We start from the raw sequence: 26,016 nt of genomic DNA, 5'->3' as shown, positions 1-26,016 counted from the left end.
CTCTAAAATATCTTTATTGAATAGGCCAAAAAATTTAAATGATGTGATCTACCAAGAACATTATTATTTTGAAGTGAATAGGAGTCATTTCAATTACTGTTCTGATTTTTCTTTACAAATTGATCTATCTCATGCTCATAAATCCTCTTGCCATTTTCTTAGCATAGCATTAAATCATCTCTGTTAAATGAAAACAAGATCTTCTGAGTAATTATATTAAACAGTAGAATTAAATTCTACCATAAATTTGGGAACAAAGTGTTGATGAGATGCTGGATTCTTTTACTATATAGATTCTATCACTATATACATTACCACTACAACTGCCTAATATGTCTCTGTTCCATGCCTTGTCAAGTTGTCAAAGAGCTTGTAACCCTCCCAGGAATATTCCAGAGAGAAATTTTTTTTAAATAAAACAGTAAAAATGAGGATAACCTATTTTCAAAGCATGGTGGATCATTGCAGCTTGACAGAATGAGTGTAGTGGTTACTTTATTTCCATGCAGCAGTCTTGTTTAAAGTGGTCAGTAGAGTGGCTATGTTAAAAAAAAAAAGAACTTTTTTACTTAATAGGTCTGTTCCCTTTTCATACTGTGAAACCAAGACATCTGTGGGAGAGTGAGTTGGATTGTATCCTGGCTCATGCATCATCAACAGAATTGTTAATGAGATTCAAGCGACAGGATTCTTATTACTGGTGATGTTGCAACAGGAGAGTAACCAGTCTGATATTCAGATTCCATACTGGGTTTGTAGGGTGGGCTCTCAATTTGGTGGGGGAGGAGGGGAATTTTTTCAGTAAAATCTAAGTTAATTTGCGCCCTGACTCAGGAAAGCAGTTAAATATGTATTTAACTTTAAGCATATACTTAAGTCGCATTGAACTGTGGCCTTGATGAGGAGTGTGACAGAGTGCTGGGCAACAGCCACTGTGCCACTTCTCTGATCACTGTATCACCAATAAATCGCCCTGGGGCTGTGGGGTGGGGGGAAGAGAATGGGAAACCTGAAGGGCAAAACTGTGCCTAATTGTTAGGTTAGAATGGCTGAGGCAAGTTAACATTAATTAGCCCATTAGCTCCGGGAGGAAAAGCATATGCAGAAGGATGAGAGAGATCAAGAAAGCTAAAGCAAGGCAGGATCTCAGAGTGATCTTGAAGGGAGAGATCTCCTCCCTCTCCTCACCTTGGTCTAATGGGGTTAAGGACTTACATATTATTGTAAATAAGGGGCTGCACACTGCTTTAAGGGTGATGGGGAAATATGGTAAATAACCACACCGTGGTGTTCACAAGCACAGAGTTTCTAAGCAGTCTCTGTGCACAGTGGAGGACAAGAGCAGAGGGCAAGCACCCAGTCACAAAGAGCCATGTAGCAATAAGAAATATGGACCAACACAATATTATACTTCACTATTGGCTCATAGTTTAGGGTGTGCACGATAGCTTAATAGAACATAAAAAGAAAAGGAGTACTTGTGGCACCTTAGAGACTAACCAATTTATTTGAGCATAAGCTTTCGTGAGCTACAGCTCACTTCATCGGATGCATACCGTGGAAACCGCAATTTCCACAGTATGCATCCGATGAAGTGAGCTGTAGCTCACGACAGCTTATGCTCAAATAAATTGGTTAGTCTCTAAGGTGCCACAAGTACTCCTTTTCTTTTTGAGAATACAGACTAACACGGCTGTTACTCTGAAACCTAATAGAACATAAAGCATACAGGAGCCTGGGGCTTAATTCTGCAAGGTGATGAGCATTCCTGGATGGTTCTGAGACCACTCACCTCCCATTAACTGTGACAGGACTGAAGGTGCTTCTCACCTCATGCTTGTGCTCAACATCTTGTGGAACTGAACCCCTGATGATCAACACAGTTCTTGGCACAATTTTGTAACAAACAAGACAGCAGTAACATTGAGAATCAGTCTTTTTATCTTTGATTTTAACTTTAGGGGACTTTTATTAAATCCATCCTTCTTTAAGGAGTTTTATACAACACTCATGTCTTATAATAGTTGTGTAATGTTATAGTTGCTATAAGCAGCCTTTGCGTTGTCTTTTTTCTATATTGTTATTCCTTTCCTTGCAGACTTCAAACATAACATAATAAAACAAAGTTCCTTGAAAATATACTCTTCAATCAGTGTAAACCTTCCTCTATAAAAGAACAACAGCTCATTTAAAAATCCCAAACATCAGAAAAAAAATTTTTTTTTTTTTAATACAAATTAGGTTATATCAGTATTTTAACTGAATACAGCTAATCCTGCTGGGACATAGCAGGATCTCTTACCCTCCAACAATAAACTGTCTAATCTACCCTTTTAAATTAGATGCTGATGAAATCCATCTCACTTCATTAAAGATCATTCTACTGAAGAAGCTAATAAAAGAATAAATTGGGACACAGCCCAGCACCTCTACCTTCTTGAAAGAGTTCTGACATTTTATTACTTTGTAATGAAGTATGTGTGCTGTGACATGCAGCAAATTCTGCCGCTAAAATGTGGAATAAGTTTTAGAACATTTTGCGGGGGGGGGGGGGCGGGAGAAGAGAAGGATTGTAGTTTGCTTGGAAAATTGATGGACTAATCCCCACCCAAATTCAGTTCTTGGACAAATATATCAAAGTGTGGAAGCTTATCAAAGCACACTTCAGAACTTTTTGTGCATTGTAACAGAGTCCACACAGCAGGACAGTACACAGCCAGCTAGTTATATTCTAGCTGCACACTCTGGCTTGCCATGCACTAACTTCCTGTTTAGACAAGCCCTTAGTGATTTCAGTCCAATACCTAGTAGATAGATAATCATAAAAGCCATCATTCCAGCTGTCACTTTTTAGTTGGCGCTCTCAGCAGAGAAGTTAATGGCTAAAAGGAGATGGATAGCGCATATCTCACCCCCAGATATAGCCTCCCACACCCCATGTCAGGTTGGAAGTACATTGGAAGGACAGTGTGGGAAGCTTAGAATCATAGAATATCAGGGTTGGAAGGGACCCCAGAAGGTCATCTAGTCCAACCCCCTGCTCAAAGCAGGACCAATTCCCAGTTAAATCATCCCAGCCAGGGCTTTGTCAAGCCTGACCTTAAAAACCTCTAAGGAAGGAGATTCTACCACCTCCCTAGGTAACGCATTCCAGTGTTTCACCACCCTCTTAGTGAAAAAGTTTTTCCTAATATCCAATCTAAACCTCCCCCACTGCAACTTGAGACCATTACTCCTCGTTCTGTCATCTGCTACCATTGAGAACAGTCTAGAGCCATCCTCTTTGGAACCCCCTTTCAGGTAGTTGAAAGCAGCTATCAAATCCCCCCTCATTCTTCTCTTCTGCAGGCTAAACAATCCCAGCTCCCTCAGCCTCTCCTCATAACTCATGTGTTCCAGACCCCTAATCATTTTTGTTGCCCTTCGCTGGACTCTCTCCAATTTATCCACATCCTTCTTGAAGTGTGGGGCCCAAAACTGGACACAATACTCCAGATGAGGCCTCACCAATGTCGAATAGAGGGGAACGATCACGTCCCTCGATCTGCTCGCTATGCCCCTACTTATACATCCCAAAATGCCATTGGCCTTCTTGGCAACAAGGGCACACTGCTGACTCATATCCAGCTTCTCGTCCACTGTCACCCCTAGGTCCTTTTCTGCAGAACTGCTGCCTAGCCATTCGGTCCCTAGTCTGTAGCTGTGCATTGGGTTCTTCCGTCCTAAGTGCAGGACCCTGCACTTATCCTTATTGAACCTCATCAGATTCCTTTTGGCCCAATCTTCCAATTGGTCTAGGTCCTTCTGTATCCTATCCCTCCCCTCCAGCGTATCTACCACTCCTCCCAGTTTAGTATCATCCGCAAATTTGCTGAGAGTGCAATCCACACCATCCTCCAGATCATTTATGAAGATATTGAATAAAACCGGCCCCAGGACCGACCCTTGGGGCACTCCACTTGATACCGGCTGCCAACTAGACATGGAGCCATTGATCACTACCCGTTGAGCCCGACAATTTAGCCAGCTTTCTACCCACCTTATAGTGCATTCATCCAGCCCATACTTCCTTAACTTGCTGACAAGAATACTATGGGAGACCGTGTCAAAAGCTTTGCTAAAGTCAAGAAACAATACATCCACTGCTTTCCCTTCATCCACAGAACCAGTAATCTCATCATAAAAGGCGATTAGATTAGTCAGGCATGACCTTCCCTTGGTGAATCCATGCTGGCTGTTCCTGATCACTTTCCTCTCATGCAAGTGCTTCAGGATTGATTCTTTGAGGACCTGCTCCATGATTTTTCCAGGGACTGAGGTGAGGCTGACTGGCCTGTAGTTCCCAGGATCTTCCTTCTTCCCTTTTTTAAAGATTGGCACTACATTAGCCTTTTTCCAGTCATCCGGGACTTCCCCGGTTCGCCACGAGTTTTCAAAGATAATGGCCAGTGGCTCTGCAATCACAGCCGCCAATTCCTTCAGCACTCTCGGATGCAACTCGTCCGGCCCCATGGACTTGTGCACGTCCAGCTTTTCTAAATAGTCCCTAACCGCCTCTATCTCCACAGAGGGCTGGCCATCTCTTCCGCATTTTGTGATGCCCAGCGCAGCAGTCTGGGAGCTGACCTTGTTAGTGAAAACAGAGGCAAAAAAAGCATTGAGTACATTAGCTTTTTCCACATCCTCTGTCACTAGGTTGCCTCCCTCATTCAGTAAGGGGCCCACACATTCCTTGGCTTTCTTCTTGTTGCCAACATAGCTGAAGAAACCCTTCTTGTTACTCTTGACATCTCTGGCTAGCTGCAGCTCCAGGTGCGATTTGGCCCTCCTGATAACATTCCTACATGCCCGAGCAATATTTTTATACTCTTCCCTGGTCATATGTCCAACCTTCCACTTCTTGTAAGCTTCTTTTTTATGTTTAAGATCCGCTAGGATTTCACCATTAAGCCAAGTTGGTCGCCTGCCATATTTACTATTCTTTCGACTCATCGGGATGGTTTGTCCCTGTAACCTCAACAGGGATTCCTTGAAATACAGCCAGCTCTCCTGGACTCCTTTCCCCTTCAAGTTAGTCCCCCAGGGGATCCTGGCCATCCGTTCCCTGAGGGAGTCGAAGTCTGCTTTCCTGAAGTCCAGGGTCCGTATCCTGCTGCTTACCTTTGTTCCCTGCGTCAGGATCCTGAACTCAACCAACTCATGGTCACTGCCTCCCAGATTCCCATCCACTTTTGCTTCCCCCACTAATTCTACCCGGTTTGTGAGCAGCAAGTCAAGAAAAGCACCCCCCCTAGTTGGCTCCTCTAGCACTTGCGCCAGGAAATTGTCCCCTACGCTTTCCAAAAACTTCCTGGATTGTCTATGCACCGCTGTATTGCTCTCCCAGCAGATATCAGGAAAATTAAAGTCACCCATGAGAATCAGGGCATGCGATCTAGTAGCTTCCGTGAGCTGCCGGAAGAAAGCCTCATCCACCTCATCCACCTCATCCCCCTGGTCCGGTGGTCTATAGCAGACTCCCACCACTACATCACTCTTGTTGCACACACTTCTAAACTTAATCCAGAGACACTCAGGTTTTTCTGCAGTTTCGTACCGGAGCTCTGAGCAGTCATACTGCTCCCTTACATACAGTGCTACTCCCCCACCTTTTCTGCCCTGCCTGTCCTTCCTGAACAGTTTATAACCATCCATGACAGTACTCCAGTCATATGAGTTATCCCACCAAGTCTCTGTTATTCCGATCACGTCATAGTTCCTTGACATCACCAGGACCTCCAGTTCTCCCTGCTTGTTTCCAAAGCTTTGTGCATTTGTATATAAGCACTTGAGATAACCTGTTGATCGCCCCTCATTGCCAGTATGAGGCAGGAGCCCTCCCCTCACAGACATTCCTGCCTGTGCTTCCTCCCGGTATCCCGCTTTCCCACTTACCTCAGGGCTTTGGTCTCCTTCCCCCGGTGAACCTAGTTTAAAGCCCTCCTCACTAGGTTAGCCAGCCTGCTGGCAAAGATGCTCTTCCCTCTCTTCGTAAGATGGAGCCCGTCTCTACCCAGCACTCCTCCTTCATGGAACACCATCCCATGGTCAAAGAAAGCAAAGCCTTCTCTCCGACACCATCTGCGTAGCCATTCGTTGACTTCCACGATTCGACGCTCCCTACCTAGGCCTTTTCCTTCCACGGGGAGGATGGACGAGAACACCACTTGCGCCTCCAACTCCTTTATTCTTCTTCCTAGAGCCACATAGTCCGCAGTGATCCGCTCAAGGTCATTCTTGGCAGTATCATTGGTGCCCACGTGGAGAAGCAGGAAGGGGTAGCGATCCGAGGGCTTGATGAGTCTCGGCAGTCTCTCCGTCACATCACGAATCTTAGCCCCTGGCAAGCAGCAGACTTCTCGGTTTTCCCGGTCAGGGCGGCAGATAGATGACTCAGTCCCCCGGAGGAGAGAGTCCCCGACCACCACCACCCGCCTTCTCCTCTTGGGGGTGGTGGTCGTGGAACCCCCAACCTCAGGACAGCGCATCTCATGCCTTCCAACCAGCGGAGTCTCCTTCTGCTTTCTCGCCCCAGACATATCATCTGGTCCACTCTCCGCAACGATACCTGTGGAGAGAACATGAAAGCGGTTAGTTACCTGTGTCTGTGTTACTGGAACCCGGACATTCCGCTTACCTCTTCTGGAGGTCACATGTTGCCAAGCTTCTTCACTGGTCTCTTGGCTCCTCTGTGCAACCTGCTCTATATCTGTAGAGCTTTGTGCCCCTAGAAGCCTATCCTGAGTTTCGTCCAGGAAATCCTCAGTTTCCCGTATGCAACGCAGGGTTGTTATCTGTTGCTCCAGACCTTCAATCTTCTCTTCCAATATGGAGACCAGCTTGCACTTTGTACAGACAAAGTCGCTTCTGTCCTGTGGAAGAAAGACAAACATGGCACATCCAGTGCAGGTCACAACAGCTGAACCCCCCCCTTCCATATCACCTTCCTACTATGAGCTTCCTCAGAGCAGTTTGCAAGACGTAAGCCTCACTGGGCTCCCTCCAGGCAAACTCCCAGGCAAACTCCTGCTGTGTGCTGCTCTGCTGTCCCCGCTGCTCAGCTGGTTCTCCGCCGCTCAGCTGGTTCGCGAAGCTCTGGCTATTTTTAAACAGCCAGGCTTCCCTGTCGCAAACAAACAGACACCCTACTGCCCGCCCCCTGCAGGCTAGCAGCCAATCAGACACTCACTCAGGCTTGTTCCATCTCTGCCTACATCCATTTTGTGGTTAAAAATAGATCTTCAATTTTCAGCACTAGTGACATAGTACCTTTTGCAAGTATTAAGATCCTCAAAAAGAAACAGAGGACATTTTTTAAAAAAAGAGAGCTTTGTATTTCACAAGTCAAAGTGTTAAGTGTATGAAAAAGTCTTAGGGATAATATGTGATTTTCATATCACAATCTGCAATGAAAAGGTTAAAGGAAAAAAACTGTGGATTTGAGGCACTATTATCAGTTTCATAATGATGAAAGTACCATGCTAAAAAAACCTTAGGCAACAGCCAGACAATCTGTGTTTAAAAAGATGATAAAGAGATTAGTATCTGATCAGGCTTCTATAAACAAGTAATGGGGGGGGAAAAGGCTATTTGCACAAAAAGCCTAATTACTTTGGGAGAAAAATCTTTGCACACAGAAGGGCCGATCGTGTGTTAGCTCTAATTTATGCTGATCCTTATATACACTGTACAGTAGGGATATGCCTTATCCCTTGGCTGGCTCAACGTGACATGCTATTTAGCAAACATGTCAGTGATTTGAGATATACAGAAGCAATTCAGCATGGAAAACAATAGCAAGCAAAAAATAAGTTGTACCAGCTCATGGCAATGCAATTGTGTTATCTCCAAATAATATTCAAGATAGTGCAAGATAACACTACTACTGCTTGCTCTTTGAGCAGCTGCAAAACCAGAAGGAATTTTTACAATGGGTCTTACACCATCCCTTTCTTTCCTCTCAAATATAGTTTTTCCATCTTTTTTTTTCCTTCCACCTTTCTTTTTTGTATAGGTACACTAATTTATTAAGGAAAGAAAGAGAACTTCACGTAACTCTGTGTAAGACTATTATCCAAAAGATCATGTCACCAAGAATAGACAGTTCATATTTATTTTTTTAAAAAACAATGAAAAAATACTTAGCTGATATTGATATAGTAAGTGTGGTTGTTTTAGGCAGATGTTTGTATTTCCATGTTAATAAGGGAAATGTTTAATATGGCAGTTACTAAAGTGACAGTTTCAGAGAGGAAAGAATCTTATTGTTAAGGTATTGGACTGGGATTCACATCTGGTGCTCACAGACTCTCTCGAACAAGTCATTCACATCTCTCTGAACCTCAGTTCCTCATCTGTAAAATGGGGAATGTTGTGAGGATAAATCCATTCATGTTTATGACGTATATAAATAATATTGTTCAGTATCAAAAAGCCTGTGAATAATTATTGTGATTGATTGAGGCAGCTCTTAGGAGCCCCGGTCATGTACCAGGACCCATTGTGCTAGGCACTGTACAAACACAGAACGAAATGACTGTCCAGGTCCCTAAGATCTTAAAATCTAAGAAAGGAGATACATTATCTGTATTCCTTTTCAAAAGACTGTGTTAAGGCTTCCCTAAATATACCCAACTTCCTTTTAAAATAATCTTTGTTATGCCTCAGTTTCCCATAAGGGATGGGCTTTTGCTCCTGGAAGATATGCAAAGGTGAAATGGGCACTTACAATCATAATGTGCAAAATAAATTGGGATAGCCCTGTTCCTGACCTAAGGGAATCAATGGCCTCTTTTTAAATGAGGGGTAAAGAAACTTTGATTTTGAAGGAATATGATATAGCACAATAATCTGCCATCGGCATTACCATTTCCATTTCCTGCCTGGAATTCTTCATTTAGCCCATGTGGGCAGCATTGATACTACTGCCATTTAACACAGTGCAGAAGGGCTTGGAAGGCCTATTATACCCATGTGCTTGAGCTAAGGGTTCAGCACCCAAGACACATCATAATCCTGCTTAGACACAATGTGACTTAAAAACCCAGCTTTAGATTTCAGTATTTTTCTCTTCATATCTAGATGCCTTGGCCTACACTTCAGTTTTGAAACTAATTGCCACAGCTCAGCTCAGCTAATTGTCCAGAAGGCTGAAAGAAATACTGGCATCTTCTGAGCTTATCCCCTTCAAAGCACTAGAGAATATGAACAACAATCTTTGCCGGTCCACAGGCACAGGGTAAACTGAGAATATAATGCCTTCTGTCAAGGTTCCTTCCCCACTCTGCACTTTAAGGTACAGATGAAGGGACCTGCATGAAAAATCCCCTAAGCTTATTTTTACCAGCTTAGGTTACAACTTCCCCAAGGTACAAACTATTTTACCTTTTGTCTCTGGACTTTATTGCTGCCACCACCAAGCATCTAACAAAATATAACGGGAAAGAGCCCACTTGGAAACGTCTTTCCCCCAAAAATCCCCCCCAAGCCCTACACCCCCTTTCCTGGGGAAGACTTGATAAAAATCCTCACCAGTTTGCATAAGTGAGCACAGACCCAAACTCTTGGATCTTAAGAACAAGGAAAAAGCAATCAGGTTCTTAAAAAGAATTTTAATTGAAGAAAAAGTAAAAGAATCATCTCTGTAAAATCAGGATGGTAAATACCTTACAGGGTAATCAGATTCAAAACATAGAGAATCCCTCTAGGTAAAACCTTAAATTACAAAAAGACACAAAAACAGGAATATACATTCCATTCAGCACAACCTATTTTACCAGCCATTTAAAAAAAACAGAATTTAACGCATATCTAACTAGATTGCTTATTAACCCTTTACAGGAGTTCTGACCTGCATTCCTGCTCTGGTCCCGGCAAAAGACACACAGACAGAGAGAGCCCTTTGTTCCCCCACCCCCATCCAGCTTTGAAAGTATCTTGTTTCCTCATTGATCATTTTGGTCAGGTGCCAGCGAGGTTACCTTTAGCTTCTTAACACTTTACAGGTGAAAGGGTTTTTCCTCTGGCCAGGAGGGATTTAAAGGTGGTTAGCCTTCTCTTTATATTTATGAGAGAGTTCTTCAGCAGGCATTGTAATATTTAGTAAATTAGATTAAAATGTCACAGTATCTTCGGAGAGCCCGTTCAGAATGAGCCATGTTCCATTTCTGAGCTCTGCTTTTTTTCCCCCCTCCTCTTTCTTTCCCTTTTAAAAAAATTGGCTTGTTTTTTTACTTTAGAAATACCGGAATTTCAAGTCTGGTCTTCCCTGGTTTTGCAGGAGACCCTCTGAGTGGTTCAGGGGAGATATACTGTGAATTCTTATACCTTTATTGAAACGGCAGGTGGTTGAATCTCTAAGAACATTTTTCTCCAAAATGTTAGTCATTAAAGTTGACTAGTGTTAAGAATAGCAGTCTTTAGTCCAACTAAATCACCCTTTTCACCTTTCACTTGCTCACTTTTCACTCGCTTGAGTTGTGTGATGTGGTTGTTTCACTAGTTTCCCAGTTGTACTGGAATCTTCTAAGCTAGACATAACTTGAATTTCTACTGTAAAAAACAAGCTATTTTAAAGTTTCAGGATCCCAGGTTTCTTTCAAGTTGAAAGCCCAAAGACTGCTGAAATGTTTGTAACGGCTGTGATGTGCTATTTGAATCTATTAATGCTAGGAATGCATGTATAGTATCTCCACCTATGTATATTGAGCCAAGCAGAAAATTCTTGATTAGGGAAAGCTAAAGTTGTACATGTGAAAATGAACCTTCCTACATGCCATAAAACAGAGGGATAATGATACTCATGGGAATTCAAGGACTGTGGTACTTCGTTGTTTCCATTATAATAGCCACCAGCAGAAACTGAAGGCTTTCCAAATGAAAGGCCTATGACACGTGGAATGCCAGTAGTGGGCCTTTCTTATTGTAATCACTTCCCCAACTGACCGTCCATACAAACTGAGTATACTGGAGAGTGCTAATTTTTCTGAAGAAATGTAAGATGTAAGTAAGACACTGACAGTGACTCATTTCACATGCATTTGGGGAAATAATGTACAGTGAGTTCTGAGCAACATCAATTTTCATATTAAAGTTAATAAACTGGTTGGAGAAAAGGAAAGCTAGAAAACAGTGGATACAAGGGCTACATGTTAGTGCAAGAGGCATTATCATGGACAAACACACCCAAAGGAGAATTAATGTGCGGTGTTTGAAGTTAGGGAGAGGATGCTTTACAATGCTCAGCAGATATAATTATACGTATACAGATGTAGGACACGGAGAAAAATCTGATGATTTACTGAAGGATTTAATGATATTCCACTTGCATAAGCTGTTCATCCATTAGGCACTGAAAGATTATGGTGTCTTTTCCCACTGATGCCTTACTTGTGGCATTTAAGCAAATATAGTGCATACTGGAACTCTACTAGGAAGGATGCAAAGAGGGCTTCTCAAAATGGAAGGATGCTTACTACATCATGGATATTTGTGTTTGTTGTAGTACAGCTTTGTGTCATATGGATAATAGTTAATGATATTTAAATCAGCTTATTCTTAGTGTTAAAGGATGCTGTTAAGACACTTTTAGAACAGTTTGTATATCTACATACACACGCTTTTGTTTGCAACTGCCTCTTAAATTAGAAAGTAATGTTCTTGAGACTTTTGATGTTTCGAAACCAAATAAGGAAGTTAATCACTCCTGAGCCAGATGTGTAGTGGCCAGCTCTCCATAGCAGCCTCAGGGCTGTTCTAGCTTAAACCAGCTACCAGTATCCCCAATATGGCTGCTACGATTGCCAGAGGGAAGCCTCGGCCCCAGACATATAGAAGTGGGGGGTAAAGGAGCCACTATGTTGGTTCTCTACCACCCTTACTGAATGGGGGAGGCAACATAGTAACAGATGTGGAAAAAGCTGAAGTACTCAATGCTTTTTTTACCTCAGTCTTCACAGGCAAGGTCAGCTCCCAGACTGCTGCACTGGGCAACACAGAGGAGGAGGTGAGCAGCTCTCAGTGGTGAAAGAACAGGTTAAGGACTATTTAGAAAAGCTGGACATGCACAAGTCCATGGGGCCAGATCTAATGCATCCAAGGGTGCTGAGGGAGTTGGTTGATGTGACTGAAGAGCCATAGGCCATTATCTTTGAAAGCTCATGGCAATCAGCAGAGATCCCAGACGATTGGAAAAAGGCAAATATAGTGCCCATATTTAAAGAGAAGAAAGAGAACCCAGGGAACTACAGCAGCAGCAGGACAGAGCCCCGGGAGAAGGCAGCACCAAGCTTCTGCCCCCATAGGAGAGAGTGGGGGGCGGAGAAGAGCGGCCAGGGCCCCTTCTGAGCATGGGCCCTTTAAATAGCTGCTGGAACTCCACCACCACTACCCCAGGGCTCCAGCAGCAGGGCTCTGGTGGAAATTTAAACGGCGCGGGGCTTCAGCCACTGCTGGGAGCCCCAGGCCCTTTAAATTGCCGCCTGGGGAAACCAGTCCGCCCCGGTACGGCACGCCGGCTCCTGCCGGTACGCCATACTGGGGTGTACCAGTTTACTTACACCTCTGCTATAAGGTGGATAGAAAGCTGGCTAGATTGTCAGGTTCAATAGGTAGTGATCAACGGCTCAGTGTCTACATGGCAGCCACTATCAAGCGGAGTGCCCTGGGGTCGGTCCTGGGGCTGGTTTTGTTCAACATCTTTATCAATGAACTGGATGATGGGATTAATTGCACCCTCAGCAAATTTGCAGATGACACTAAACAGGGAGGAGTTGTAGATATGCTGGAATGTAGGGATAGGATCCAAAGTGACCTAAAGAAATCTGATAAGGTTCAACAAGGACAAGTGCAGAGTCCTGTACTTAGGAAGGAAGAATCCCATGCACCGCTACAGGCTGGAGACTGACTGGCTAAGCAGCAGTTCTGCAGAAAAGGATCTGGGGATTACAGTGGACGAGAAGCTGGATATGAGTCAGCAGCGTGCCCTCTTTGCCAAGAAGGCCAACGGCATATTGGGCTGTATTAGTATTGTTGCCAGCAGATTGAGGGAAGCGATTATTCCTCTTTATTCATCACTGGTGAGGCCACACCTGGAGTATTGCGTCCAGTTTTGGTCCCCCCCCATTACAGAAGGGACATGGACAAATTGGAGTGAGTCCAGCAGAGGGCAACGGAAACGATTAGGGGGCTGGGGTACATGACTTATGAGGAGAGGCTGAGGGAAACTGGGGTTATTTAGTCTGCAGAAGAGAACAGTGAGGGGGGATTAGATAGTTGCCTTCTACTACCTGAAGGGGGATTCCAAAGAGGATGGAGCTAGGTTGTTCTCAGTGGTGGCAGATGACAGAAGAAGCAATGATCTCATGTTGCAGTGAGGGAGTGTAAAGATTCTGACCCACCCCTGAGGCGCCTCCTGCTGGTTACTTCTTTGGGAATTAGCTGGTCCAGCCACCAGAACACCCTCTGCGAGCCAGTGATCCGCCTTATCCCAGGCCCCATATCCCAGTTTCCCTTTCTCTGGGGTGCTGCCCCCCTGGCAGTACCCCAACACTCCCAGGTTCTGGGTCTCCCCACCCAGGGAAACCTCCACCCTCTAACCCCACCTCACCTCAGTCTGGACTACTGCCAGTCCCCACTTAGACCCTTGTATCGGGGTAGACTGCAGTTTATATGCCTCTCATCACAGGCAAGGGGGTTTTGGACCCGCTGCCTCTGCCTCCCCATAGGCTGCCCCTCTGCAACCCTGCCTCTCTTCAGCCTGTAGCTCCTCTGACCCTTCCCCAGCCCTGCGCCAGTCTGGGTGTCCTACTTGGCACCTAGCAGCCAGGCCCTTTCCAGGCAAAGGGAGACTGATTAGGCTCCTGGCTCACAGCCTCTTATAGGGGCCAGCTGGGCCTGATTGAGCTGGCCACAGCTTTGGCTGCTTCCTTAATCAGCCTGGGCTTTCCCCCACAACCCCAGCCCTCTTCTAGGGCTGGAGCGGGTAACCACCCTGCTACAGGGAGGTCTAGGTTAGATATTAGGAAACACTATTTCACTAGGAGGGTGGTGAAGCACTGGAATGGGTTATATAGGGAGGTGGTGGAATCTCCTTCCTTAGAGAATTTTAAGGCTTGACAAAGCCCTGGCTGAGATGACTTAGTTGGTGTTGGTCCTGCTTTGAGCAGGGGATTGGATTAGATGACCTCCTGAGGTCTCTTCCAACCCTAATATTGTATGATTCTATAAGATCCCCATATGCCAGGGCAGTCCTTCTAGAGCTGGGGCAAAGCAGTAGCTTCTGGGCTATTGAATTAAAATTGTGAGTGTATTTATTGTATCTAGGAACATTTTTCTCTTTGTCTTTTGGATGAATCTGGTGGTTTTCTTACATTAATTTCCCCCATCTCCATTATGTTTTGTGTGTGTAGGTGATCAATGATGTTGCACTAATTAGTACTGGTCACTGCATTTTCATATAGTCCTTCTGCCAGGAAGGAGACATTGGGATATATATTTTCTTAGATGGTAATGTTAATTTGGATGGCGCATGTACAAGATTTTTAAATGCTACTTTGATGTAATTCATATAAATAAATAAACTTATTTTACCTACACAAGCCTGTTCTTTTTCCTCTGGCAAATATTTATTTCTTTTTTCCTTGCATTTTTTGAATGGAGATGAAATGAACATGGCTATTCTGTATAATAATAAGAAAATGCCATTTAAACAGCACAATCACTAGAAAATCTTCTTGTTTGTAGACAAGCATCATTGACTGATGTCAGTGCAGAACTTGGAAGAGAGCTTTTTAGTTAACTGGTGAGGAGGAACCAACAGAATAATGCAAAATGTGTGTGTGGGGGGGGGTGGAGTTGTATTTGCTTTTGTTTTGTGGAATCTGCAAAGAGTATGCATTAGAGCTGGTTAGAACATTTAAGGAGATGAATTGGTTTAAATGATGTTTTTATTGGGAAGTCTTTGAAAGAAAGAGAGAGATTCTGTTGCCTGGAGATTAGAGCTCTGGGCTTGGATGTGGGCCAGCCTGGTTTAAATCCCAGCCAGATTAAAGCTGAAAAACTTTGCTCTGACGCAGGGAGAGCAGGGACTTTAACCTAAATCTCCAACATCCCAGACCAGTGCCTCACACACCAGGCTGCACACTTACCTTCCCAATCAAAAATGGACATTTTGACACAATTCTGTTTTCAGAAAAATTTTCAAAAGGTTCTGAAATCTTTTGAAATCTTTGAAATCTCAAAAGTTGCCATGAAATTGAATTGTCATCCTCTAAGCAACCCATGTGCGGTGTGTGTGTTACTCCTGGGGGAATTCTTCACCACTGCGAATGTGCAGAATTTATGTCCCCTACAGCTTTCTTTGCTTCCCTGCAGAAAAATGACTTTCTGACAGGGAAGCCACAAGAGTGGTCATGTGACCCTCCCCATAAGTATGTTTTGGGTGCCCAGGGCAGCCAGCAGAGACGTAAATCACTGTGAGTCAGGAAGCGGGACTGGGAAAAACCCTGCTAGTGGCTCCTATCCTATGCCGGGCTCAGCTGCTCGTCCCAGCTGGACTGGGGATGACGGGACTTCCTCTTCCCTTGCACAGCATCCAGGACTGAGTCAAACCCACCCTCAGATTTCCCCCACAGCTGAAGGAAGCTCTGCAAACTCCCCCTCCCCGCTTCCTTCACCCATCACTCCTCAGCTGCAAAGGAAGGGATCCCTGTACAGGGAGCTGCTCCCCCATCAGCCCAAACACTGTGTATGCAGACCCTCTCATACCCAGACCTTCCCGCCAAGCCTCACACCCCTGAACTCAGAACCCTCCCCCACGATGAGCCCCACTCCCCCTGCACCTGGACCAGCCTGATGAGCCACCCAGATCCTCACCCAACTGAGCCCCAACCAGCTGCATCTGGACCCTCCACTGAGCCCATTACACCCAGACCTCCCTGCCGAGCTCTATCCCCTCCACACCCAGACACCCCCCCCAAGCCCCAACCACCTTCACCTGGACCCCCTGTAGAGTCCCCTTACCGTTGCACCCAAAACCCCTCCCAACAAGCCCCTGTGCATCCAGATCCCCCTGCACCCAGATCTCCTACTGAGCTGCCCACACCCAGATTGCCCCACACAGAACCCTCTCAACTCATACCTGGATTCCCACACACTAAGCCCCTTCACACTTGGGTCCTGCCTTGCTGAGTCTGCCTTCCCACACCTGGCGCAGAGGGGCAGGGCCGTGGGGTGTTTCTGGGGCAGGCCCAGTCTTTGCACTGTGTCCGGTTTGGGTGCAGCCTCACCACTGACTCCCTGTCCTGGGGGAGCTGCACAGTGATCTCCCACCTCTGTGCAGCCAGTGGTCTATGCTCCCCAGTGCTATGCTGGAGCCTCCACATTTATTTGACAAATAAAATTTATAGAATTTTGCAGAATTATAAAATACAGTGTGCAGAATTTTTATATTTTTGCCTCAGAATTCCCTCAGGAATGTGTGTAGTATTATATATATGGACCTGATTCTAATAGTCACTAAGACCCCCTTCACACCGGTCTGGCAGCATAAAAGGGCCTTAAAGAGAATTTATATTACACTACTTCACACTGTACTTGGTGTAAAAGGGCCTTAGTATATCTGAGAATCAAGCATATAAGTAAACACACATATATTTGGGGCTATTTGTACTGTTAACTGTATCCGATAGGATTATTTTGCTAGCTATTATACCCTTCTAATCCAGCCAGCAATATCAATTAACATGTTTCTTTTTCTGAAATTAATCCATTTTATTCTTATATTTTATCAGTATTAATTCCTTGGAATTTAGGATGTGTTGAGGCATGTGTTTCCTAATAATAAATTTTGCTGAAATGCAAGAAGCCTACCGGCCTGTAAAATCCAGTAAGATCTGCTACATAGCAAAAAGTATAATCAGTTAAGAATATGTCAGCATAAAGGCTGGCAACCTTTGGCACAGATGAGAATAGTCCCTGAACTTTGGGGAACCGCTGATTCGCGGGAAACCAGGGGGTGGAGAAGCAGAGCCGGGCAGCGCATTCAGGGAAGGAGGCGGAGGCAGAGTGGAGGTGAGCTGGGGCCAGGAGCAGGGTGGGGAGCTGCTGAGCACCCACCAAATTTTACCTGTGGGTGCTCCAGCCTCAGAGCACCCACGGAGTCAGTGCCTAAGGTGCCACTTTTGATGTGATCAGTGGGGGGAGCGGCCGCTTTCCCTGCTCCCCCCCAGCTATGCTACCCTGCCCCTAGGAGCCAGAGAGACCTGCTGGATGCTTCCTGGGAGCTGCCCTGGGTAAGCACCGCCGGAACTCCCCACCTCGCCCCCCGGCAGGTCCCTCTGGCTCTGAGGGGTGGGGTGGGCACCCACTACGGTGGCCCAGGAGACCCTCCTGCCTCATTCTGGGGGCAGTGAGGGGACAGGGGAGGGGGGTGTCAAGGAACCCGAGGGGGTTGGATGGGGCAGGAGTCCTGGGGGGTGGGTGTGGACCATGACCCCCTTGTGGGGTGAGGAGGGAACCTGCTGTTAAGATTTTGGCAGCTCATCACTGAGTATAACTACTCAACATTCTTAACCATTGGGGAAGTCAGCACCATTGCGTAATCAGGCATGTCAGGAGTGAGGCTGTTCCTTCACCTCTGTCATAAATATAAAGAGAAGGGTAAACCCCTTTAAAATCCCTCCTGGCCAGAGGAAAAATCCTCTCACCTGTAAAGGGTTAAGAAGCTAAAGGTAACCTCGCTGGTACCTGAACAAAATGACCAATGAGGAGACAAGATACTTTCAAAAGCTGGGAGGAGGGAGAAAAACAAAGGGTCTGTGTCTGTCTGTATGATGCTTTTGCTGGGGACAGAACAGGAATGGAGTCTTAGAACTTAGTAAGTAATCTAGCTAGGTATGTGTTAGATTATGATTTCTTTAAATGGCTGAGAAAATAGCTGTGCTGAATAGAATGAATATTCCTGTCTGTGTCTTTTTTGTAACTTAAGGTTTTGCCTAGAGGGATTCTCTATGTTTTGAATCTGATTACCCTGTAAGGTATTTACCATCCTGATTTTACAGAGATTTTTTTTTTTTTTTTACTTCTGTTAGAAGTCTTCTTGTAAGAAAACTGAATGCTTTTTCATTGTTCTTAAGATCCAAGGGTTTCGGTCTGTGCTCACCTCCAATTGGTGAGGCTTTTTACCAAACCTTCCCCAGGAAGTGGGGTGCCAGAGTTGGGAGGATTTTGGGGGGAAAGACGTGTCCAAACTCCATTTTTTCAGGAACCCAGCTAAAGTTTGGTGGTGGCAGTGGAAATCCAAGGGCAAAGGGTAAAATTAATTTGTACCTTGGGGAAGTTTTAACCTAAGCTGGTAAAAGTAAGCTTAGGAGGTTTTCATGCAGGTCCCCACATCTGTACCCTAGAGTTCAGAGTGGGGAAGGAACCTTGACAACCTCCTATTACCGGGTCCTCAAGGAAGGGTGTGAGTATGCTAGGTTAAGGTACTTAAAATAGAAATTGTACCACCAGGAGTTTTCTTTTACTGTTTTGCAGTTATAAGTTTCATTGCATTTCTTATTTTTATGTTAATTTCAATGAAGGTTTTTTCAATTTGGTATTGTCCTCAGTGTACATGTTCTTGCCAAGCACCCCGAGAATCCTCTCCTGATATAGAACTCTGAGTTCTTGAATTGGATAAGAACCTATAAATCTTCTGGTCAGATGCGATCAGTGGCAATCCATACCAACTAACCCATCAAATTCAGGTCACCATAACTAACTAGCATTCTTCCCAGAGCTTCTCCTTCTCCACAAAAAATGACAGTTGCCTGAAGTCTAGGACAAATAACATTCAATCTTGCACCAGTAGCAGGTTTTCCATACATAAAAATGTCATGAATTTAAAGCTTCTGGGGTATCTCAGAACATCCAGAGCTAGAAATGGGAGCTTTATCCACTTGGGAATGAGAAAGTCATACCTTCTCAATGGGACCCAGAACTAGCTATCAGTCTTAGTATGTCCCGAGATGATGGGATCACAGGTGCCAACTTCAGTTGGCTCCGTTGGGAGCTTGCACCCGCCCCCCGGCCCCAGCCCTGACCCAACTTCACCCCCTCCTTGCCCCTATTGGACCCCTCCCCAAATCCACACCTCGGCCCCATCTCTTCCCCAAGCATGCCACGTTCCTCCTCCTCCTCCCCCCTCCCAGCACTTGCTGCACAAAACAGCTGTTTTGTGGCGCAAGCGCTAGGAGGGAGGGGGGAGAAGCAGGACGCGGCAGTGTGCTCTGGGGAGGAAGCAGAGGTGGAGCTGAGCTGGGGTGGGGTGGGGAGCTGCCAGTGGGTGCAGAGCACACACCAATTTTTCCCTGTGCATGCTCCAGCCCCACAGCACCCACGGAGTCGGCGCCTATGGATGGCATTGAAAGGCATAGGTCATTAAAGATTTTTATACTTCCTCTGAACCTTATGTAGGTGTACCGATAACTGGAACATCTGGATTTACGGGGAGAGAGAGATGAAAAGTAGGTCAATAACATTTCTAAAACCTCGCTAAAATGTTTTTTCTGTAACACATGGCATCTCACAACATCATGTATTCTGTACAAAGGTTTTAGGATGAGCTGCATGACTTACTCATGTTTTGACACTGTGTAACACTGCTATCCCAAAATCATGCTGATATCATCTTTATACCACTACGTACCTTTATACTACTACATACTATCAAATATTTTTTATGTAGTACATGATCCTTGTATTCTTTTTTTTTAAGAAGACACCAATGAAATTATACGTGTGTATGGTCTCAGTGTGTGTTTCATTTGTTTTTTTAAAAAACAAGACACAAAGGACCATGACTTTCCTTTGATATATGCACACACAAGGGAGTTTTGATCTGGATTGCTTAGAATTGAATCCAGAGAACTTTCCCCAGGAGAGTGACCACTTCAGTGAAGGTTAATGTTTGTGCCTAAAACTTTGATAGTGTCCCTTTAATCACATTAGAAACATATAAATGTGTATGGATGGGAAAGAGGGTTCATGATGCATGTTTGTCAGAAGGAGCTTGGACAAACATGGCTCAGTGTATAATTTTGTTTTTAAAAGCCAGATTTATAGATTACATCTTACTGGATCAATTATTTCTGTAAATATGAGAGAAATAACAGACTTTACAACTAGAAACAGCTGTGTTTTTCCAATACTATTGAAATTTGAATTAATACTAAAAGGAACAAAGAAAGAATGGAGTAAGTGGATTATAGACATTACTTGTTCCAAATGACATAATTCTACCACAGATTCTTCACAGAGTATCTATGGTAAAATGATACTTTTGTTTTAAACCATTATTGCTGAGCTATTTTTCCTGTTTAAAATAAACTCTTTTCTAAAGACTTGATCTCTTTCTTGGACAATCAAAAACAAAGGCAAAATGAAAATAAATAAAAATGCTTTTGTTTTAAAATGTGATTAGTTTAATCGCAACACAACTAGCAATGAGGTAACAATAGTTTCATAACATATGAATACGGGATTAGAGTAGATGAGTTTTTCTGCCCACACTCCCTCCATCCACTTTTAGGGCTGTTTGCCAGTAACTCACCTATTTATAATTAGTGGAAGTTTTGCTGGCGCATGCTTAGGCTCCTGCAGGTTTATCCATATCAGGGAGATATGTGGCTTCCAATAGTTGAACCTAGATTATTAAATAGCATACACATATACAGGAAATGAATTTATTTTAAAGACCTAATCCTTTAAATCATCTCTTAAATGAGCAGTTTCATTGGAGAGAGACAAGGTAGGTGAGGTAATGTCTTTTATTGGACAAACTTCTGTTGGTAAGAGAAACAAGCTTTCACATTACACAAAGTTATTCTTCAGGTCTGGGAAAGGTAACCAGAATGTCACAGCTAAATACAAGGTGTAATAGAGGGCAAGTCTACACTACAAAATTAACTTGACCTAAGCTATGTTAACGTACAGCCACTGCAGTATTTATTTGAATCGGTTTTACATGTCCACAGTATGCTCCTTGTGTCAGAGGTGCGTGTCCTCACCAGGAGCACTTGCACCAATTTAACTGCCACAGTGGGGCATTGTGGGATGGTTTCTGAAAGGCAGCAACAGTCAATGCAGTGTCTACACTGACACTGTATTGACCTAACTATATCGACTTAAGTGCTACGCCTCTTGTGGAGGAGGAGTTATTAAGTCAGTATAGTGGGCGAGTTGCATTGGTGGGAGCTACATTTTAATATAGACACTTGCAGAGGTAGGTTGACCATAAGCTGCCTTACGTTGACCTAACTCCACAGTGTAGACTAGGCCAGAGTCTGGAGCATAAGGAGTTAACACATATTGCAAGAGACCATTCAAGATGAAGTGGACAATTAACACGTCTTCAGTCAAAGGACAAAGCAGGGTTAGTGGGTTACAGGTTGTTGTAATGAAGTTGTAATTGAAATCAATGAAATATTTTTCTATATAAGGAGGCACAATCAGGTGAGTAAGGGCCTCTGTTCCAAAGATCCCTCTCTCAAATTATATCTGAACTTTAGCAGACAGACAACTGAACATTTTCACACAGGATTTCTAATTAAACAATATTATAACTTAGCTTCCTAGAAAGTAGAGTAAAATTTCAATTTCTATTGTAGATATCTGGAGCACAAGGAGTATCTTAATTACTAGATGATTTAAAAGCCTAGACTGGAGCATTGTAGGAGTGTTTGTGATTCCAGGGTGCTTATTCTTTTCAAAAGTGCATTTTAGAATAGATATTGAATGAGTACAATATCTAATTCATCATGCTCTAGGGAAAATGTGGGAAGAGAATAGGAAATTCCAAGGTTTCTTGTATGCAGAAACACCTACTGGAATCTAAACTCAGGTCTCACTAAGAATACAAGGTGTTTGTTTTACTGGTGTAAGAGTTGTGCATCTCCTTGCAATGATTTGCCATTGCTAGGAGGTTGAAGTCAGCTTTATAACATTCTCCTCATGTTTTTATCAATGGTCAGGCTGCAACCAGCCAGTGGGAAGAGGAGTTATCAGAATTGCTATGAAACAAGCACACTGAATGACCAAATAACAGTCACAAGAAATAGAATATCAGGGTTGGAAGGGACCTCAGGAGGTCATCTAGTCCAACCCCCTGCTCAAAGCAGGAGCAATCCCCAATTTTTGCCCCAGATCCCAAATGGCCCCCTCAAGGATTGAATTTAGAACCCTGAGTTTAGCAGGCCAGTGCTCAAACCACTGAGCTATAGCATCATGACAAGTGGTAAAGAGAGAAATAGATCTAATATGGTCTAAATGCCTGCCCTAAATGGGTCTCTTGAATGTGTTTTCATCTTTTGTGTGCATTGCAATAATACTAATTAAAATATCTCGCTCTTATATAGCTACTTATGCTACTGTTATAGTGCACAGGCTAAAATTAACTTCTGTGTCTATTGTATTGTGTTGAATGAGGCGCCGAAGGACAGGCTTTACTTAACTTGTTTTTGAAGCAGCGATACTGGAGCTAGAATTGCAGGAATAACATTCAGCCTTCTGTTCCTCAATGCACCACCACCATCAAATCAAACAAAAACAAAAAAGGAGGCTTTTTTACCTGTAAAAATTTTGATACACAAAGTTTTTTGTCCCAAACACTATATTTTATCTGGTTTCACAGTAGCATATTTTATCTATGATTTGTGCCTCCTTCGTGAATGAATGTGTACTTTGTTCTCTGAAATTGTTTCCAGCTGCAAAACTGCTACTAATAAGCACTAATGTATTTTGTTTTTTAACTTAGCTTTGGGAATTACCAGCTTTCACCAACAAGATCTTGGCAGTAGTTTACTTCAGGATGGCGTCATACCAAGATTTATCAAGTCGCACTATGTATTTTTAATATTTAATTAATATTTAATTTTTTCTAGGGAATAGCATGCATCCTGGTATTTAATAGAGTACTAACAGTCATGTAGTCTTCCTCTCTCGCTCTGTCATACTATTTGCCACACTCATGCAATGCTCCTATTGTAATTAATATGGTCTTAACTGAGGTCCTAATTCAGGGAAGCATCTCTATTCAGCAAAGCAATGTTTAAATCCCATAGTGGTCCTTAAGCACATGCTTAATTACCCCAATAGGGATGTAGTTAAATACGTGCTTAAATGATTTCCTGAACTGGGGTCTAAGGTAACAGTGGAATATGCCCCCAAATAGATGAAATTATACTTGTTTTTGTTGTCGCTTCTTGAAATATTGTAACTTTAAAACTTGTACATGAAACTTTCAAAAATGTAAAGCAGTAGGAGGATTTTCAAGTCAAGGGTTTTGGCAAGTTCATTGTTCCAGCTCTCACCCTATTCCCCCCCGACATTTGGGAGTTAAAGTTATGTTGACCCTAATCCAGCAATGAGCTCTTCCCTGCAGCTGGGTAGAACTACACTGAACTCAGTGGGGCTCCCCGCAAGCACAGGCATCTGCCCATGCAGCGGTTATTTCACAATAATTTGTTTCCCAAACTAGATATGATTTTGTAATATTCTGCTGTGCTACTGTGGTCACACTGTATATATGACCCATTCATGTGATGACAATTTCTAAGGGATTAAAAATTCCAGTGTATTAAACATTACTTTGCCATCCTCCAGACAGGAGATTTGGATGTACTAGACTGACCTATCTGACCCTTCTCACTCTACTGCCATCTCTCCAAGGGGAGAAAAGAAAAACCAGAGAAAATGGGACACTGTTAAATTTGGTTTGGGAAATGTCATTAATTTTTATATGAAATCAAATATAAATTGCACTCTGCTGCATATGCTGGCATTAGAATCATAGAATCATAGAATATCAGGGTTGGAAGGGACCCCAGAAGGTCATCTAGTCCAACCCCCTGCTCAAAGCAGGACCAATTCCCAGTTAAATCATCCCAGCCAGGGCTTTGTCAAGCCTGACCTTAAAAACCTCTAAGGAAGGAGATTCTACCACCTCCCTAGGTAACGCATTCCAGTGTTTCACCACCCTCTTAGTGAAAAAGTTTTTCCTAATATCCAATCTAAACCTCCCCCACTGCAACTTGAGACCATTACTCCTCGTTCTGTCATCTGCTACCATTGAGAACAGTCTAGAGTCATCCTCTTTGGAACCCCCTTTCAGGTAGTTGAAAGCAGCTATCAAATCCCCCCTCATTCTTCTCTTCTGCAGGCTAAACAATCCCAGCTCCCTCAGCCTCTCCTCATAACTCATGTGTTCCAGTCCCCTAATCATTTTTGTTGCCCTTCGCTGGACTCTCTCCAATTTATCCACATCCTTCTTGAAGTGTGGGGCCCAAAACTGGACACAGTACTCCAGATGAGGCCTCACCAATGTCGAATAGAGGGGAACGATCACGTCCCTCGATCTGCTCGCTATGCCCCTACTTATACATCCCAAAATGCCATTGGCCTTCTTGGCAACAAGGGCACACTGCTGACTCATATCCAGCTTCTCGTCCACTGTCACCCCTAGGTCCTTTTCCGCAGAACTGCTGCCTAGCCATTCGGTCCCTAGTCTGTAGCTGTGCATTGGGTTCTTCCGTCCTAAGTGCAGGACCCTGCACTTATCCTTATTGAACCTCATCAGATTCCATTGAAGCACATTACACACATATACTGTAGCACTCTAACAGAGAATAATCTGGGCGCTAATGTATCAATAAACAATATTTTAGACATAACATATGCACCTCTGAACCCAGGAGCGAGACAGAAGAGTGTTTATTCACAGGTAGGGTTGTTGTGCTTTCCATACTTGTTACTGTTTTAGATTCATCACTCATGAATGGAGCTTTCCCACTGAATGCATCTTGCTGAGTTTGATAGGTACAGTACAAAGAGACATATGTGGCCTGATTCACATTTACACAAAAGATATGGCAGTGCAAAGGGGCCTTTAAAGCAAGTGTAAATGTAATCTACATCCATTTTAAGGCTCCTTATGCTCAGAGCAGCGTGAAAGGGCCTTAATATAAATGACAGTCAGCTCTAGACATGATCATCATTTTTAATTTTAAAAAATGGCACTTCAATGACAATGATATGTTCTGCAAGAAAAAAATCTCTTTGAATTGTTTTCATTTTTCAACACATTTTTGAACGAAAATTTTCCAATAAAAGTTTTGAATTTTTTTTAAATTCTCAAAATTTTCCATTCAACTTGGTGGGGAAAAAGTGGGAAAGTTTTCAAAAAGTGACAGATTAAGGAACCTCTCCCCCACACCCTAAAAATTTTGAAACAATATTTTTTTAACCAAAATGTTTTGTTTCATTTTGAAAAATTTTGTGTGGAAGTTTTACATTAAAAAAAAGAAAAATTTCAAATGACACAAAAATATGCATCTTTTTCACTACATGAAATAAAATCAACCAGCTCTAATCAAGCCCCTGCATCGTAACAGCACTATTTGGCCCAACACTTAATTACATATGATTTAAGATTGAAAGTGTCTTTCAGTGGAGCTGAGATTACAACTATGGAACATTATTACAAAACTTCCCTACCTTAGAAAACAACAGCAGGTGTTTGGAAATGAAGAGATAAGGAATCTAGCCACTTCTCCACTGCTATACAATACCTTTTCACTCACTGACACCCCACCTAACAAACTTTGCACCCCTAGCCTTAACATTGCCCTCTAACTTTTACAAAAATAGAAGCAAAAATCAAAAATAACAAATTCCTATGAGATTATGGGTTGGATTCTCCCACCTGCAAGGGCCCCATTGCATTATCCTCTCCCCTTACCTCCAGAGTAAAAGGAGAGAAGGGGCACACTGGAACAGTTCTACTGGTGGGGGTGGAAAGGGGATGTGACAGAGCAGAGCTCTGCTATATGATTCTCCTCTGTTATAAGTCCTCAAAGTCCTGTGCGGCTCTAACATGCCCCAAAGCTGGGTGACTCCAGATCAAGGAGCCACATCCAGCTCCTTGTGCCCCCCACACCCCCA

This window comes from Lepidochelys kempii, chromosome 1, assembly GCF_965140285.1.
Source record: "Lepidochelys kempii isolate rLepKem1 chromosome 1, rLepKem1.hap1, whole genome shotgun sequence".
Taxonomy (NCBI): Eukaryota; Metazoa; Chordata; order Testudines; family Cheloniidae; genus Lepidochelys; species Lepidochelys kempii.
This window is presented reverse-complemented; position numbering follows the sequence as displayed.